This window comes from Girardinichthys multiradiatus, chromosome 9 (assembly GCF_021462225.1).
Source record: "Girardinichthys multiradiatus isolate DD_20200921_A chromosome 9, DD_fGirMul_XY1, whole genome shotgun sequence".
Lineage (NCBI taxonomy): Eukaryota > Metazoa > Chordata > Actinopteri > Cyprinodontiformes > Goodeidae > Girardinichthys > Girardinichthys multiradiatus.
The window spans coordinates 47,954,347-47,960,713 of NC_061802.1; the positions used below are offsets into that span (position 1 = coordinate 47,954,347).

The 6,367-nt window shown below is 43.3% G+C and overlaps 1 long non-coding RNA gene across 1 annotated transcript; it reads right to left on the reverse strand.

The window, feature by feature from the left end:
- Positions 1-5,334: 5,334 nt before the first annotated feature.
- On the reverse strand, positions 5,335-5,768 carry LOC124873655. The gene is made up of 3 exons (XR_007039593.1): positions 5,715-5,768; positions 5,492-5,626; positions 5,335-5,383 (listed from the first exon to the last, which is right to left on the reverse strand). It is a non-coding gene; the product is annotated as an uncharacterized LOC124873655 (long non-coding RNA).
- Positions 5,769-6,367: the final 599 nt, after the last annotated feature.

A 6,367-nucleotide genomic window follows, 5' to 3' on the forward strand; every position in this document is an offset into this window, starting at 1 on the left:
CAATTTTGCAACCTGCCTTTTGGCAGGATTCATCTCGATTTTCTCAGGGTCTAATTGGATGCCCTGATGCAGTTTGTAGTCGCTTATATACTTTGACTTACTCTCCTGATCCACTGCTTCAGACGGATAGCCTGAAGCCTCCTGCTTACCCTTTAAAAAGAAATTAATGTAACCTTTAAAAATTGTATCACTTCTCTTTTCAAAATGCAACACCTCTGTGATTTTAGCAAGACGATAACTACACTCCAACGCTTTACAGAGTTCTACACTCGCCCAAACTCCCGTCAGAGCTCTGTCCTGATCATTATGCATGCAGGGACCTGACTGGTAATTTATTTCAGCGCATGTGCGGCAGAGAGTGAACACAAGTTTACCTTGGGATGTTCTGTAAGGTAAAACAGGGAACAACAGGTTACGTGGTGGGTAGACCACAGCTTTGATTATACCGAAGTAGCTGCTGGGGTCATCAAAATCTTTGTAAATGATGGTGGGGTGTCCGAGGGGAAAAACGCAGTTTGCGTTTACATAAGGGTACAGAGATGTGTAATCCACATAGTGTACAGTTTCATCTGGTTCCGCTGTGTACCTCAACTTCATAGGACAGGTGCGACCACCATACAGCGCATCCCGGGGGGATAGCGGTTCAGGTGCATTAACTTTCTCAAGAAAGCTGATCACCCCTGGGTCTGATTTTTTCATTTCAATCCACTCATGCTCCCATATGACTTCGAGACGAAGGCCGTACACAGTTTGTAACACCTTGCTTCTCTCAACAGTGGCTGCGTAAAACTGTTCAAATGCGACCCCTCTCAACGGACACTTGTCATGAGGCATGTAACACTTTTTACAGCCGTGGAAAAAACAGCCGTAAAATTCAAACGCAACTTTGACACCGTTAATCTCTGCATACCCATCCACTGAATATGGCTCGATTTTCTTTTCAACCCTATTTAATGCATGCTCGATAAATATGGCTCTGCTGTCTGCAATCCAGCCGAGCCATTGAATGGACGCGCTGGAGAACGTTTTACTGCTACGTCTGTAGTCCAGAGGTGATGGAATAGCTAAGGTTTGAGGAGGAAGGAAATTGGTTACAAAAACCTTTATGCAGGCTGATGCTATTGTGATACTTTTAAACAGATCCACACTTGTCTCCTTAAAGAACTCGTCTCTGAATTTTAAGCATCCTTGAAAAAGAATTTCAACGTCATTTTTACAATAACGAATAGCTTCTTTCTTAAAGTCAAAGACCTCTTTGCTCGCTTCTCTGTACCAGCTGTTAAACACCTGTTGTTCTTGAAGACTCATGCGTTCTACAGCGTAGCAGGATGGAGGAGGAAAAGCCCCCACATACTGGAGATGTTGTTCAGAGAAAAATAGGTGGGGAAAAAAACCCTTGCTTTGATCGGTAAAGCCTAACGTTTTCGGCATGGCACTAAGCTTCATGCACATGAAGGACAGGCTATCAATGTATTTTAACCTGTAATCAGGGTCGGTTAAACAGAGAAGTTTACTTCCTACCATGACGAGATGAGGTTTAATGCCTAACTGCAGCATTGCTGTGAGAATCAGGTAACCATCATACCCCCGCGCATTGTGCGCTATTAAGGTGAAGCCTCTGTACTTCAGCCTCCTGAAATGCAGGAGAAATTTTTGGGTGCAATTCAGTCCATAAGCGTACCATTCATCACCTTTCAACGTTTTAGCACAGACCAGAAAGGGGGTATGCACGCCGCTCTCATTGACGAAGCATTCGAAATCATAAAAAATCAGTTTATCATCAAGCTGATTAATTGCACTGCAAGGCTGAATGTAACACTTATGATCATCGCATGTAATGTCTAGGCTGGGGGGTACATTTTCACCGCAAATACTGCATTTTACATTACACACGTGTGGTTTATTCGGTTTACTGATTGGAATAACGTATATCCGTTTGCATACTTTACACAGTTTTACCAACTCACAGTCACTCATAGGCCTGTCAGCACTATTTCTGATGCGCGGTTCCCTGTGTCTACTGAAACATGAGGAATTACGACAGATTCTTTGACAGCCTGCACAGCTTACAGGATTGCTAATTTCTTGCATACATTTATATGTTCGACACATTGGACAATAACCTTCACAATGGTGTGTATTTGCATTCTCATAGCTGGTGTAACAGTAATTACAAATATATCTGCACCCCATAAAACCTTTGAGATTTTTTATCCCATAGTAATGACCTTGAAATAACAGCAAAAACAGAGGGTTTGAACGATCACGGAAACTGGTCTCAAATTTACACAAAGCAGTAGAGCCCGTGGTTCTGTGAAACACTACAATTTTTCTCTTCAGAATGGTTTCAAATTTACCAATATCACTAATAGTAACTGCTGTTTGCTCATCGAGGCCTGCCTGATGCTGCCATCTACTCCCCAGTTCTACAGCACGGTGATCCGTGAGCTCAGGATCAGAGACGTGTGCGAGGCTGATTGCAAAACATAACTGATTACCGGTATTGTTTATAATATACAAATGACGCATTTTCTTATTAAACAGTTCACAGTCTAACGTTCCTGCAGCTTTACGCTTAGAACCTCCTGCTGGGTCATTAACAACCTGAAGAACAAATTCCATGTTATTATCTACAGGTATATTTGCATTCGATTGTACTAAATCGTCGAGAAAGTTTTGAAAGCAGGCAGGATCATATTTCCATCATCTGTAACAGTAAATGTGATGTGACGATTGAGATTTTCACCCACTAATTCCAGCTGCACAACGTCGTTACGTCTGGTTAACGATCTCGCAGCGTCGGCTAATTCAATGATAATACGCATGATGTCTGTATAGAATGCTGCTAAATCTGGAACGTTACTTGGACAGGGCGGCGGTATGGTAAAAGGTCTCCTTATTTCATGGTTATTAAAATGTTCACGTTCAACCACGGCTGGAGGGTTTCGTCCTATTTGATCAGAACTAACTGCTACGTCCGTATTGAAATGACCCCCGTGCTGATCTGCGGCGTGTGACGTAGAAGGATTCTGATGAGTGTCATGGATCATTTTGCTCAATGCTGAGTGGACAAAATGCTCTATTTAAATCTTCAAGAGCCTGATTGATTACGTTTAAAACGTCACCGTGCTGATGTTCATTTATTACATTTTCACTGTTAGCAGGAGATGCATTTAAAACGATGTTATCTGCTACTTCTGCATTAACGTGAATTTCGTTAAGTTCATTAACTAAATTTCTTATTTCATCCAGGGCAAGTCTGATTCGGTTATCCATTTCTATGAACATAAGAAAAAAAAATAAATAAATAAAGCTAACCTACAGAAAAAAAAAAAAAAAAAAAGAAATCACAGTGATCAGTTCAGTTTAAAATCACCTTGATGTCACCAAAATGCTTCTTTAACAGAATCTGACATGCTGCCAGAAGCGTTAACGATGAGGCCTTATTACAAAGATTCCGTGAGGCTGTAGAGACTGTCTTCCTGCGTTGTCCGTTTCTGTGGCCAATCTGTCCTACCATCAACGTTACCTCTGTAAGGAGAATGAACAAAAAATAAATAAATAAATAAAAATATGTATATATATATATATATATATATATATATATATATATATATATATATATATTGAAATAATTACATTAAAGCTGAAAAATAAACAAAAAAACAAAGGAATTCAAATTAATTCAGTATGTATGTATGAATTAAAACGTTCGTTCGTTCGTCGTCTTCCGCTTATCCATCATTTCAGCCGCTTGTATCCGTGATCTCGTTCTTTCGGTCATGACCCAAAGTTCATGGCCATAGGTGAGGGTAGGAAAGTAGACCGACCAGTAAATTGAGAGCTTTGCTTTTCGGCTCAGCTCTCTCTTCACCACAATGGACCGGCACAGCGCCCTCATTACTGTGGCAGCCGCACCGATCCGTCTGTCGATCTCCCGCTCCTTTCTTCCCTCACTCGTGAACAAGACCCCGAGATACTTAAACTCCTCCACTTGAGGCAGGAACTCCCCTCCAACCTGAAGAGGACAAGCCACCCTTTTCCGGTCGAGTACCATGGCCTCGGACTTGGAGGAGCTGATCCTCATCCCAGCCGCATCACACTCGGCTGCGAACCGCCACAGCGCATGCTGTAGGTCTTGGCTAGAGGGGGCCAGCAGGACCACGTCATCCGCAAAAAGAAGAGACGAAATCCACTGGTCCCCAAACCAGACCCCCTCCGGCCCTTGGCTGCGTCTAGAAATCCTGTCCATGAAAGTTATGAACAGGACCGGCGACAAAGGGCAGCCCTGCCGGAGTCCAACATGCACTGGGAACAGGTCCGACTTAGTGCCGGCAATGCGGACCAAACTCCTGCTCCGCTCGTACAGGGACCGGATGGCCCCTAATAAAGGGCCCCCGATTCCATACTCCTGGAGCACCCCCCACAGGGCATCACGAGGGACACAGTCGAATGCCTTCTCCAGGTCCACAAAACACATGTGAACCGGTTGGGCAAACTCCCATGAACCCTCGAGCACCCTGTAGAGGGTATAGAGCTGGTCCAGTGTTCCACGGCTGGGACGAAAACCACACTGATCCTCCTGAAGCCGAGGTTCGACTATCGGTCGGACTCTCCTCTCCAATACCCTGGCGTAGGCCTTACCAGGGAGGCTGAGGAGTGTGATCCCCCTGTAGTTGGAACACACCCTCCGGTCCCCCTTCTTATAAAGGGGGACCACCACCCCAGTCTGCCAGTCCAGAGGCACTGTCCCCGATCGCCACGCAATGTTGAAGAGGCGTGTCAACCATGACAGCCCTACAACATCCAGACACTTGAGGTACTCAGGGCGGATCTCATCCACCCCCGAAGCCTTGCCACCGCGGAGCTTTTTAACCACCTCGGTGACTTCAGCCTGGGTGATGAAAGAGTCCAACCCCGAGTCCCCAGCCTCTGTTTCCACCACGGAATGCGTGATGGCAGGATTGAGGAGATCCTCGAAGTACTCCTTCCACCGCCCGATAATGTCGTCAGTCGAGGTCAGCAGTCTCCCGCCCCCACTATAAACAGTGTTGGCAAAGCACTGCTTCCCCCTCCTGAGGCACCGGACGGTTTGCCAGAATCGCTTCGAGGCCAACCGGTAGTCCTTCTCCATGGCCTCACCGAACTCTTCCCAGGCCCGAGTTTTTGCCTCTGCCACAGCCCGGGCCGCAGCACGCTTGGCCTCACGGTACCCGTCAGCCGCCTCAGGAGTCCCACAAGCCAACCACAGCCGATAGGACTCCTTCTTCAGCTTAACAGCATCCCTTACTGAATTAAAACGTACCGCTCATTAATCCACTCACTAGCGTTGCTCTGCTTTGTAGCGCAGAGAGTTGCTGTCTTTTGGCCGGGGTTAAATATTCTGTAAAAACAGAAGACAAGAAAAGTTATCTTACGCTGCGCAGCACACGTTCATAAATAAAACGAAAAATAGTTTTTAAAATAGACAAGATTTTTTTTTTAATCTTACTCCGATTCTTTGCGGTAAAACCTCCAGATTTCACTTCTTGTTGAACTGAAACGGTGCCTCTCTGCTGAAAGCTGTCTTGATATTTGAAAAGCAACCTTCTGGTGGGCTGATTCAATGTGGCATCTTTGGATGTATCTGTAAACAGGTTTATATGACATTTTATTGAACTATGCTTAAAATACATATATATTGTTTTTATTTAATTTTTATTTATTTTTTCTACCCTGCTGCTGCTGCTGCTCGACAGCTGTGTCTTCCACAGAGCTCTCAGTCGAATCTGTAAACAGTTTTTATCTGAGGTTTAAAATACATTCACTCTCAAAGAAAAAATAGCTGGTTCCCAGGACTTACTTACTTTCATCAAACATTTTGACAGGTGCCGGTAACTTATCCGGTGTGTCTTCAGGGGAAATGATGATAATTGACGGAGGAGTATTCAAAGAATCAGTTTTAATTTCTGTGTGAGAAGAAAGTTCAGATGTTGTTGGGAGTTTTTCTTGTTTGGAAATAATTCGCCTTCTCAATTTTGACTGTCGATTCCAGCCACTGAATCCTCCAATTTGATCATTTGGGTTTACCTCTCTCATCAAATATATAAATTGAAACATTGTCAAGGGTTAACTATAATATATAAATGTATATATATATTTTATTGCATTTAACATTTACTTACCATAATCTGATTGTGTCAAGATGAAATCATCAAGGTCATCAGCGGGGGGTTCTATGACAAAGAAACAAATATATATATATATATATATATATATATATATATATATATATATATATATATAAACAATATATATAAACAAAATTAGAGAACATTCACATGCATTTAATGATTTCTTAAAAATGAATACTTACTTACTTACTTAC